Raw genomic sequence first — 13,280 nt, forward strand, 5'->3', positions numbered from 1 at the left:
TCCAACATATTTACTTTTGGGCTAAGTCATTACATTGAAACCTAGGTGTGATGGCATATGTCTGTAATTTCAATACTCTCTAGACAGAGGTAGGAGGGTTGCCATAAAATCAAGGCCAGTCTGGACTAAAACAGTAAGTCCCAGGCTAGCCTGGGCTACAAAGCAAGACAGAGTAAGTGAACAAGCTAAATCAAAAAAATCTATGTCTCACAAAAAAAATTAGTGTCATGATTGAAGCAGTTACTAGCTGCTCTCATTTTTTTCTATGCATATTATATATAAAAGAGAATAAAATTTAAATATGAGTTTACATAGATTTTTGAGTTTTCTGTCAATTTTCTCCTATCCACAGGACTGTCTGACTGTGGTGAGACAGTCTGCTGGTTAACAATGGGACAGCTTGAGTCTACTTCTACACTCTACCAGAGTTGCTCTAGGACCTTCAGGGTTAGGTGGGCAAAGGCATACACATGCCAAGGCAAGTATGTGAAGGTCAGAGAACACTCTTCATATGCTGGCCCTCACCACAACAAAATTACAGATGTGTGTGTGCTAGTGCATGGATAGAATCTGAACTTATTTTATCATCAAGCTGTGTCACAGTGTTTTAACCCCCTCAGCCATCTGTTTAACCCATTAGGAAGATACTTCAACGTCTGTGTGTGTCAATTTCCTTGACTCTAAAATGAGAATATCATTAACACCTCACGACACAGAGCATTGAAAGGATGAAGTAAGTGGTGCCTCTTCAAAGTGCACACAGCTAGTACGCGCTCACTAAGTGTTCCGTGACAGCAGTGTGAAAGACATACTAGATTCCAAAGGCTTGATTCCAAGAAATAGAAAAATATACAAAATATACCTAACAATTTTATGAATATTTTATGTTGGGATGAAAAATTAAACATCAGAATTAGTTTTATCTGTTCATGCTTACTTAGCTTAAGAAATAAAAAGGATGATGTGAAACATTGGTTTTACTTCTCTTAGGTAAGGTAGCTCTACAAGGTTAGTCCTTGCAGCAGGAGCTCCTTCACCTTGCCTCCTCTCAAAGCTCTCAATTGGTTTTCATGAAGTAAGAACAACTTTGCTATTCTGAATCAATACAGTAAATTGCATAATGTATTCTGTAAGTTCTCCCTGGCCAATTCTCTCTCTCTCTCTCTCTCTCTCTCTCTCTCTCTCTCTCTCTCTGACACACACACACACACACACACACACACACACACACACACAGAGACATACACACATTCAGGTTTTCAATTTTTTACAAACATTTTAGTTACACTATTTTCAAGAATATGAAGTTTAATATCTATGATGTTAACATATTTATACCTCTATTCCAGGGTATTTCTAAGCAGTATCCATAATAAAACATGGGTTGTTGTATGTCTTGCCCTAATCTTAATCTTTGAAAAGTAGTGTCAGAGATCCTAGATCACGGCGCATAAGCTCAACCCAGAAGCTGAGGATATTTAAAGCCATCTAGATCCTCTTAGTCTTTCTAGAATGTTTTAATTTCAGTGTCAAAGTGGAAACAATGAATCTATCATGTAAGTAAATGCATAATTATCATGATAAATGTTAGAAGAAATGACAGGATGGTATTACAGGTTCTACAAGATAAAAATAAAATATAAACTATGATATAAAAATTTGAACTCTGCCAATTCAGTTGATCTTATTAAGGTGTTAACAGGGAAAACTATATAATTTAAGTGTAGGCATACAGCTTGATAGCAGAGAGCTTGCATAGCATGTGTAAGGTCACGGACTGTGGATCCAGCAATGGGGACAGGAAATTCAAACTGTGGTGCATAGTTTAGACATCCTGCAGATAAAGTATAGGTTCTTGTGTATCATATTATTTCCCTTATATAAACATGTTTTCATAAGGGAGAACCTGAATAAAATTTTCAATTCTAAAACCCCCAAAATATTTATTCTCATCTAGTTCTTATATAATCCATCTGAATAAATTAGTCATCTTTTAAAATATAGGCAGAGAAGAGCCTCTCTAATCTCTTTCAAGTTGAAAACAGTTCTGTAAACTCCATCAAAGGCAAACTGGTGAGGCTTTGAAATGAAAGTGAAATGTACACACTCATTTGGAAAGATTAAACAGATTACTTTCCAGGGGGAAAAGGTGACTAACACACTTTTATTTCAGAAACTATATTCTGATCAACCACAAACACAGTGCCTGGAACAGAGCATTCATCAACATGTTGTGAGTAAGAGCTACACTGTGACCACTGGGAGGGACGTCAAGCACTCTAGTACCTGTTCATTCGGGTTCTTGCTTTACAGAAAAAGCAACAGCATTCCAGTAGTTTAAAGAACTTGGAGTGACAGGGTGTCAGAATTGTCTCGACTCCAACCTAGGACTCCACAGACCACCGGGCACACATTCACAGATACCCTCATCTAAGAACCCAATGTTCTGCAATCTGCAGGCTCAGGACACGTTATTTAGGTAAAGCTCTCAATGATAAAGGAAGTGCTGTTGGTTTTAGATGTAAGAAAAAACTAAAGGGCTAGGTATGGTGGTACACACCTATAAGCCAGCATTCAAGTGGCTGAAGCAGAAGGCTCAAAGTGTCAGTCTGAGCTATACAATGAGACTTTATCTCAAAGGAGAAGGAAGAGGAGGAGAAAGAGGGGAAGAAGAAGGAAAGGAGTAAGAGGAGGGGGAGGAAGAAGAAAAGGAGCAGGAGGAAGAAGAGGAGGAGCAGGAGGAGGAGGAGGATAGGAAAAAATAAGAAGGACAAAACCAAAACCAACCAGGGAAGTTTCACTGGCAACCCAATTAATTATTGATATAGCATCACAAATTTAATATTGAGCCCTAAGTTTTTAGCCAAGTAATTTGTAGACAAAATTAGGATACAATAATCATAAAGATCCTAATATGACTTTGATTTTTATTTTATTCTACTAGATAAGGTAGCTCTGGACCATTAGACCTTAAAACCAGAGCTCTGACACACACACACACACACACAATTTTATCATCAGGCACTAAAAAGATTTTCATGGACTGGAGGAGTAGGTCATGGAGGCCTTCTGTACTCTGGGATGCATCTGAATTTCAGAAACAGGTACAGTTCACTTATTCCTGAACTGAAAGGCTCCCTCCTAGAATAAATGTTCTTGCTACATGGGCACTGCCAAGAGAGGCTGAATCACTGATGAATGGTTTCAACTTCCCAAACATTCAGCATCATATCTCCATGCTGAAGAAGCATGCAAGACTCGATCTGAAGACACCCAGCAATTTTACACCATTGAAAGAGCAAAAAATAGTCTCATCACATTGCTTAGGCCTCTGTTCACTTGGAGAAGCAAATCCTAATCCATCAGAGCTACCAGCTAAGAATACTATGCTCCTGAGATTTGAAATTAACGCTGAGCCGTAGTACTCTGAATATTGCGAAAGCATCAAGAGGTGAAAGCAACCAACACATGAAACATATTCCATAATCTTCCTATCTTTTCCTGAACTTCCAAAGCCAATGGACTCAACCTCATAGTCACCTTTATCTGTTCTTGTTAGCATGTTGCCCTCCTTTCCGTATGGAATGCTTTCACAAGATACCCAAATATGCATAGCAGTGATCTCTTTAAAATACTAAAAAGAGCTTTGAATGCCAGTGTTAGAGGGTACAGGACCACATTCAGTCTTATGCCCAAGATCCTTCACCCTTACACCAAAGGTGATTGTCCTAACTTTGTTTAATAAATGAAGATGCAAGGACTATCAAGAACCATTTCTTGGCCTGATATCATACCACAAATATTCATGTCCCACCAATTGTTGATCTCCCATAAGGTACAGTTGTCACATTTGTCATCTGCCTAGAAATAAATCAGTTCCTACCAGAGAACAAGCCCTAATTTAAAGGTGTTTACATTAAATTTTTTAATGCTCTTGACAACCCCATGGGATACTTTTAGCCAATATTTTATAGCATATAAAAGTGTTAGTGTTGATTATATGTCCACAAAACAGCTTCCTGCAGAGATGGCATATGCCTCACATCTGATGTCAAGCACTGAAGAACTCCAGCCAACAAAGGGATAGGCCTTGCCTAACTAGGAAGAACAGGTTTCTGGGATTGTCCTTGGACCTTCGTGTCCTTGGACTTTGGGCCTGAAACATCAGGTCTCTCTTCAAAAGCAGTGTCTGAAAGAAATCAAGTGAAAACCAGTTTCACCAAAGGCTATTATAGTGTGACCCAGCTAAAGATGACCCTGCCTCAAAGGGGTGGCGATTTGCATTAAACAACTCTTCCTTTTCTCTTTAACATGCCCAACAGGCAGTGGTAGCTCAGAAAGCCATAATCACAATTCCAGTTTTGAAATTACACTGTCCTCCTTCCCCAGGAAGGTGGAATGAAAAGCCCAGGCAGAAGGCCCTGGGCACCAGTAAATTATACCTCCACACACCTCAGGGTGTCAGGGAGGCTTCCTTTGGCTCTCAGTGGGCATCCAAGAAAAGCAGTGACAGAATACTGAAACCTCCAAATGCCTGGAAACTGGGTGTTCTGAGGACTCCAAGTGCCCTTTATCAACACAGGATTTACCTTCTTTTGTCTCACATACAGGCATCATTGCGGAAGATTTGAGAGCATGTGGGGATAATTACATCAGGAGATAGAGCAAAGTAAGGCGAGCAAGGCAGAGATGTGCTGCTGCATTCTTAAAAAGGCAGACCGTCGCACTGCTGTTTGAAAGGATTGAAGTAGGCAAAGGATTATTCAGAAATTGTGTCCTGGTCACAAGTAAACATTAAGTGGCGTCTATTACTTGTGTCTTCTCTCATTGCTTCTCTACCTCTCATTCCCCACAAATCACTAGCCCCTGTTAATACTGCAATTAATTCTCTCTGGACAATTAACTTTCTTAAACTGTCATTTAAGCTGGCCTACAAATCATCACTAATAAACTCCTCATGAAAATGATCTAGTCTCTAATAGTGTCAATTAAATTGACCATCATCCGATATTTAAAGGGGAGAGCATCTTCTCTTGCTGTCCGCACACTGGTGTCCAATGGTTGCTTCACACACAAATCAAAGAGACAAATTTCATCAGGAATATTTTCAAACACTCCTGTGGTAGAGCTGGCAGCCAGCAAAGATACTGCGTCTTTTAAATGAGAAAGGGACTCCAGCAAACTGAAACTACCTTTCAGTAAGGACATTGCTAGAGTAATATATCACCCCAAAGCAAGCGCCACCCCCCCCCCACTCACAAAATTGAGCCATTTCCATCTCAGTCCTTAAGGAAGAAAATGTGTCATCCCAATCTAAAATGAATAGAACTCTAAAATATTATTTTAAAGTTCTATTAAAACTTAAAATAAATTGATCAAAAAGGTCATCAGATTCTTTTTCTTAAATATGCCTTTATGACATATAAGAGAAAAAAAGGACACTAAAATAATTATGTATTAAATTTTATATATATATATATATATATATATATATATATATATATATATATATATACAAGTTCTTAACTTAGGAAAGCATGCTAAGCTTGGACAGTCTAAAGCAAACACTGCCTTACCATAATAAGCAGGAAAACCATAGAAGTAGCTGAGGTACACTGACGCATGGCAGTGTTGACAAATGTGCCAGCAGCTTCTTTCATTCATTCACCTACTGTCTCTACCTGAGGAACAATGTATCTCTTGGTTAATCTCCCCCTAAATAAAACAAGCCCTGCTTCAATGCTTTGAGGCATCAGTCGTGAAAAGGAAAATGATGCAGTGATAATCAGATCATGGGCCAGCTCCAGGAAGTATCATTTCTGATACAGTGGCAAGCCTTCCAGGATGGAACAAAAGTTCCAGAATATGAGAAACAGAATTGAGTTTTGGCAAGCCTCCTCCTTCTCAATCAATAGTCTTATCAAATGGAGATCTTACGCTAAAACAGATTCTGACAACTAATACCTCGGGAATCTCTAGGAGGTATCAGTATTAAAAGGTGGGGAAGGATGTTTTCCAAATTACACTAGCTTGGCTATTGCTAACTTGAAAGACAGAGTCGTAATAACTATCCAATAAAATAGGATGTATACCCAAACGAAAAAGAAATTTCATCCTATGTCATAGAAAATGATGAGCTAAGCAACAGAAAGATGTCAGGAGCTGAAAGCTGACCGGGGTGTAAGGGTTTGTTTAGAAAGCATGCCGGGAGCCTTTGCAGAGCCAACAGAGCCATGAGCAGCCTTGAAAAGTGTTCTGCTGTGTGCAATTAGACAGTCTCTTCAATAACTGGGCTTCTTTATTTTATATGCCATAGGAGCATACTAGAGTTAATGGCAGGCAATCCAACTGAGCTAAGACTCTAACCTTGAAATCACGGAGGATAAGCAACCATTGTAACATAAAAGAGAAATAGGAGACAGGAGAAGGCTCTCAGTTCCAACACGAAATATTTAGATTTACACTGAACTAAAAGAAGAAATGTTCAATAGGATACACTAGAGTTTTGAACCTGAAACTTTTAATCAAAGGACAGACTTGGTATTTCCTGACACCCTCTGACTCTGAGTGCTGCAGACAGAAGATGCAGCAAACACTGACAGAACTCTTCCTTGTCCTGGTAAGAATGATTCTCCTTCCCTGGCCCATGCTGCTAACTTCAAATACTGTCACTGAGTTCCATAAGGTGAGGGGAGGAAACAAAATAAAAGCAAGAACTATTGGAAAAGTAAACCATGAAACAACATATCCCCAAATCCCCTTAAGAAAACTGAATTTAGGTATGCCTGATAATTAAGGAGAAAAATGTGGGTCTAGTAAGGTCTCTCTGAAATAAATTTCTCAAACATATAAAATTGTGTGTAGAATATTTTATGCCATTGATATCTGGTCCTTTGAATATGCTTGGCCCAGGGAGTGGCAGTATTAGGAAGTGTGACTTTGCTAAAGCATATCACTCTGGGAGTGGGCTTTTGAGACCTTCTTCCTAGTCACTTGGGAGACAGTCTGCTCCTGGCTTCCTATGAATGAAGATGTAGACCTCTCAGCTCCTTCTCTAGAGCCATGCCTGCCTGGATGCTGCTGTGCTTCCTGCTATGAAGAGGAAGGACTAAACCTCTGAACCTGTAAGCCAGCCCGACTTGAATGTTATCCCTTATGAGAGTTGGCTTGGTTATGGTGTCTTTTCACGGAAATGGAAACCTAACTAAGACACTATCCCATCTTGTATCATGGACTAATTTGACTGTGCTGTGTGGCCCTGAAATCACAATCCAGTTCCACTCCCCATTGTATCAGGATACAAAGTATTACTTTATGCACTGCAGGTCCTGAATAAATACCTAGCACATTCATATTCTACCTACTAGCTGAGACAGTGTTAAATGTCAATGGGATACTACAAAATAAATGACAATTGGTGTCAGCCAGACCCAAAGCCAAAAATATTACATATTAGCAAAGATTAAAGTGAGGCTATGAGATAAGTTACAGTCCAAGAGACCATGGAGGGGCAACTAAGCACTGTGGTAATGTGCCAGGGGAACACAGGTCCCTAAGTGTGTCATATGCTCAGAGAGAAGCATAAGAGCTACATCAGACTCTGAGAGGCAAGACTCCAAGCCAGCAGACTGGAGTGTGGCAGGAGAAACAAGAATAAACAGGACCTTCTACAGAAAGCAGGGCTCCAGTGTAGAACAAGCACAATGTTCAGAGCACACAGGGATAGAATACAAGTGCTGGTTACCACCAAAGCACCAGGTTATCCCAGGGGAAAGACAAGCTGAGAAAGCAGAACCTAAACAGCCAATTGCCATCAAATAAGGAGTCTTGAACTTCCTTGGCTAGGAAAAGGATTGCATTCTCAAGAAGGTCTGAACACAGAAAGCCTTTAAAGCAATGGTTCTCAACCTGCAACCCTTTAATACAGTTCCTTGTGTTGGGGTGACCCCCAACCATAAAATTATTTTGTTGCTCCTTCATAACTACAATTTTGCTACTGTTAAAATCATAATGGAAATATCTGATAGACGACTCTCAAGGGAGTCAAAACCCACAGGTTTAGAACTGATCCTTTAAAGGCTTCGATGTAAAAGAATGAGAAGAGCCTGTGCTGTTCCACAGGCTGCTGAAACTCCCGACAGTGTATGGACAACAGTTTTCAATAATATGTCTTAGCAATAAGCTTACTGGTGAGTCCTTTTGCTGTTCTGATCAACAATGTTGTCAGTTACCATATAAGTGTAGATAGATAGATAGATAGATAGATAGATAGATAGATAGATACATAGATGGATGGATAGATAGATAGATTAGATTAGATTAGATTATAGATAGATGATAGGTAGGTAGGGAGGGAGGGAGGGAGGTAGATAGATAGATGACAGATAGATGGATAAATGGACAGATAGATGGATGGATGGATAGACAGACATTCCCAAAAAATACTTCTAGGCCTATGAGAACAGCTCATTACAACCTCCCCATCGCCAAGTAGAAACACAGGAGTGGGTGCCATAGAGAAGAAGGAAGGACAGAGGTGTGGCCTGAAAAGCTGAAATTTCTTGGTAGAATTCAAGGAATGCTCTTGTATATTTCAGCATCAAAAATTGTCACACAGCCAGGACTCTGAAATGTAACATATAAGGTAGCCATGCAGAAAACATGTTGCTTTTCTTGTGCTTGACATCTCAAGGTTCCATACTTCACAATTATTGCAGAGAAGAAGAGAAGCAAGCACCATAGGGAAAATGATAAGAACAAGGAGAACAAACAGAGTCTCTACTCTCTGCTCCAAGTCAAAAAAAGAAACTATTTGCTGCTATAAGAAATTATGTGTTTTTGTAATATACATGTGTGTATGTATATATATATATATATATATATATATATATATATATATGTGTGTGTGTGTGTGTGTGTGTGTGTGTGTGTGTGTATAATATATACATATATATGTATAAAATGTCCTCTAGTGTGTTTTTGTTACATACATTATATATACATATATATGTGTATATGTATATACACACATTTACACTCGTATTATATGTAATATTAGAGAGTACACAATTTAAGAAAAGTACAGGGCTTCAGTTAATATATGCTGAATTATAGATAATCTAAGAAGCATTTTCATAACACTAAAAAAGAGAAAAATGTAAGAAAAACTCACATTCTTAAAGCACAGTCCCTTTGTGTACAGCCTAGAAAATCAAGTCAATGAGTGCATAGAAACACCAGCAGAAGCAAGCCCTGATATGCTCAGGGCTCCCACATCTAAGTAGGAGGGCCATTTACTGGTTCTTCTTCAATACTGACCCCTTATTCTCTCTAAAACGAGAAAATGGTTTATTGTGTGCCTTAACACAGTTGATAATTATGCATTTATTTGTTTACTCAATGAATGTCTGTCCCTAACACTTCTTTGTAAAGCCCCATAAGGTCAGGAAAGGTAATGTTGTGTCTCCCACTAGTAGCTCTCATTGCATATAGCAGGCATTCACTAAGCTGGTAAATCGATTGACTGAGATAATGAATAAATTAAGTTTTCTTTTAGGTTTCCAGATCTTATTACATACATACATCATTCAAAAGCAAATTTCCTTTCAGCTAACAAAATATACAGAGGGAAATCTACAAAGGAGGAAAAATTACAACCCTCCCTATCAAAACAAAATAAGCAATACAAAAAACATGAAGTTGGTCCAGAAACTCTTTAATATACATATATAAGGAAGAACAGATACAATCAGATAACTAGCTAAATGGACATGCTGGGAGAAGCAACTAGCCACTCAAATTTATAAACGCTCTTGTTGATATCTGAACCCATACTACTAATCTCATAACTGTAGAGAAACTATGATTTCTTTTATAGTTTTAAATTTATGAATTTAAATGTATGGGAAGATGATGAGGTTTTCTTTCTCTGGAATGATTGCTTAAGTTAAATTCTGATATATTTTCTCAAAACAAGGATTCATAAATAGTATTTTATCCTCTTAATGCTCAAAGTTATTATAATTTTATAATCAAGTCTTTATTTTTGGACTAAAATATTTTAACAAAAGTAAATGCTGGCAACAGGAATGGGCTGTATCTCAAACTTGCATATGCCAACTCTCAGAACTCTTCCTAAGTACACACAAGGCACACTTAGCCTGAAGCATTTTGTATTCTTGCTATAGCTCCCATTCAGGTACAAGAAACCATGAGAAACAACAGGAGAAATTAGATAACCTCAAGGCAAGTTAATCTAAAGACTGCTCTTTTTGTGATGCCTGCTACTCCCTTGAGATTCAGTGGAGAACAGATATGCATTTGATGGTGAATTAATACAGTCAACAGTATGTCCATTCCCTCTGGGAAGAAGACAGGACAGCTATGGAAAGGCAATTCATTTGCCAGCAGAGAAAAGTGGCTACGGAAGCTTCCGGTTTCATCCTCCCTACCAAACCAGCCTGGAGAACTACAACACAACATTCAATGAAGAGTCTTGTGGCCCGTCCCCACTCCCAGGGGAAAGCTTTTTCCAATTTCCCACAAACCACACATATCCATCACTGTTGCCACTCAACATCCAGGATTGTGTAAACCAAAACTGTCTGTTTACCTCTACCTCCTCCACTAGAATCAAAGCTCAGAGAACTTCAGAACCTTGGATGACACTCCCACATTTCAGGTCAAACATATGCTACACAGTCTAATGGCCACCAAAGGCAAAGATGAAATAAGAAACTATGAACAATAAAAAAAAAAAATAATAATGGAAGCAACAAGATGGCTGAGAGCTTCCCACCAAGTCTGACGACCTGAGTTTGATTTCCAAACTCCACACAGTAGAAGAAATGAACTGACTCCTGCAAGGTGTTCACTGACCCCCTCATATATACCATGGCACTACACCCCCACATAAAATATAACATTTTTAAATAAAAATAAGTAAATTTTAACAGTTTTTATTTATTTTTGTTTTTACTTGTATGGGTATTTTCTTGCATTATATCTATGTACCACATACATGTTTGGGGCCCACAGAAGCCACAAAGGGAGGTGGATCCCGAGACTGGAGTTACATAGTTGAAAGTTGACACGCAGGTGCTGGGAATCAAACCTGGGTCCTCTAAAGAAAAGCTAGTACTCTTAACAACTGAGCTATGTCTCCAGCTCCTAAATAAATAAAACTTATATGTTAGTTTGAATATGCTTGACCCAGGGAGTGGCACTATTTGCAGGTATGACCTTGGTGGAGTAGGTGTGGCCTTGTTGGAGGAAATGTGTCACTTTGAGTGTGGGCTTTAAGACCTTCATCCTAGCTGCCTGCAAGCCAGTTTTCTTCTAGCAGCCTTCAGATAAAGATGTGGAACTCTCAGCTCCTGTACTATGCCTTTCTGAAAGCTTTCATTCTCCCTCTTTGATGATAATGGATTGAACCCCTGAACCCGTAAGCCAGCCTCATATAAACCTTGTCCATAGAAGAGTTGTCTTTGTCATGGTATCTGTTCACAGCAGCAAAACTCTCACAAAAACAACTTACAAACAAAGCTGTATTTCTCTCTCTTGCTACATACATATCTGGATAAACAAATGGATGGGGCAGAAAGGATGGCTCAGCGGGTAAAGCATTCACTGTGCAAACATGAGCATATGAATTTAGATCCCCAGACCTAAAAAACCCACATATGGGCGCATGTGTATATAATTCAAGGGTATAGGTGAATCCCTGGAGGATGCTGACCAGTCAGTCTAGCTGAATCAGTGAGGTCCAGGTTCAGTGAGAGATTGTCTCGAAAAATAAGATGGAGAGCAATCAAGAAGGCCAACCAACATCTACCTCCAGTCTCATCACATATATACAATATACCCATGTGCATGCACACAGATTAGCAGATATACAGAATGAACACACACACACACACACACACAAAATCATGTGATCTAAAAGAAGCACTCAGAACAAATTCCTCCATAAGGAATAGATTATATGTTACATGCTGACCTTTGAATTCAAATTTCAATTACCAAGTGCACAGACAACACTGAGAAGTATCAAGGGACGGAGCAGCCTTCTATTGTCAGAAATTTCTAGGAACTGAATTTCAGAGTGATAAACAGAAGGATGGAAGAAGACAAAGAGTGGAAAGAAGTCTACTTTGAGGATCCTTTTTTTATTTTTTTTAAATTGAAACAGAACCTTATGTAGAGCAGAATGCCCATGAACTCCTCCTCCCCCTTTTCTTCTTCCCCTTCTCTTCCTCCTCCTCTTCTTCCTCCTCCTCCTGCTTCTCCTTCTCCTCCTCCTTTTCTTCCTCTTCCTCCTCCTAAGGACTAGGGTCACAGGCACTAAACTCATTTTATGAGTACCACTTCTAAAGATGGGAATTATTACAGTGAACAACACACACACACACCAGTCATCTACTCAGAATTAACAAGCAATTTTATCACAGGCCAACATACCATCGACATAAATCTGCTGCATTATACCAGGGTAAACTCATGGTGATTTACTATATATTTCACAGGCTAGTTACAAAATTCATCCATAATCCATAATATATATCATTCAAAATGTCTTTTAAATCAAGGCAACAGTGACCCAGACTATGCCATAGCTCCAGCCCCGAGAGAGTGAAACACACGCCATAAAAAGCAAAGCTTGATTTTACACATGATGGCTCAGCATCAAGCACTTCTATGTCAAAAGATAAATGGGACCAATAAAAGGGCTTATTAGAGAGGCTACCAACAGACCTAAAAAAAAATAAAAATAAAAAAAAATAAAAAATAAAAAAAAAAAACCAGTGCCAACTTCCCAAAGCAATTCTCTTGGCTTAATTTTATATTTATTGTTTTATGACTTTTCACATGATGAAATCCCTCTAAATGAGACCTTTTGGTGGTATTTTTCAACTCCAGAACATTCCTTTTTCCAAACCATAACTGCTTTACCTTTTATAAGCCAGCAAAAGCATTCATCTTCCTCTTTTCCTCAAATACAAGCTGCCCCTTATTCCAGAACTTTGGCTTTCTATATCTGATGACCAACTGTTCTTATTGTCTTCTTGGCCTCAGTTCTCTTCACACCATCCTTCAATGGCAGCGGCCTGAGGCTTCCCTGAGGTTCACGAGCACTTTCTGCCTATGGATCTCTGTTCTGCTACATGCCAAACATTCTCAGTGTCAGAGATTAATATTTATGAATGAATTAGCCCTTTAAAACTCCCAACTCACACTAATGAAAATGTTATCAATAAAATATGAAAGCTTCAAAATATTTT

At 38.8% G+C, this 13,280-nt stretch overlaps 1 protein-coding gene and 1 long non-coding RNA gene across 5 annotated transcripts in view; one reads left to right on the forward strand and one right to left on the reverse strand.

Moving 5' to 3' along the window:
* Dock4 (dedicator of cytokinesis 4) overlaps positions 1-13,280 on the reverse strand; it is a 400,837-nt gene that overhangs the window by 294,039 nt on the left and 93,518 nt on the right. The window lies entirely within an intron of this gene.
* LOC143443957 (uncharacterized) lies at positions 4,122-10,957 on the forward strand. Its single transcript, XR_013113415.1, has 2 exons — positions 4,122-4,669; positions 10,188-10,957. It is a non-coding gene; the product is annotated as an uncharacterized LOC143443957 (long non-coding RNA).

This window comes from Arvicanthis niloticus, chromosome 11 (genome assembly GCF_011762505.2).
Source record: "Arvicanthis niloticus isolate mArvNil1 chromosome 11, mArvNil1.pat.X, whole genome shotgun sequence".
Lineage (NCBI taxonomy): Eukaryota > Metazoa > Chordata > Mammalia > Rodentia > Muridae > Arvicanthis > Arvicanthis niloticus.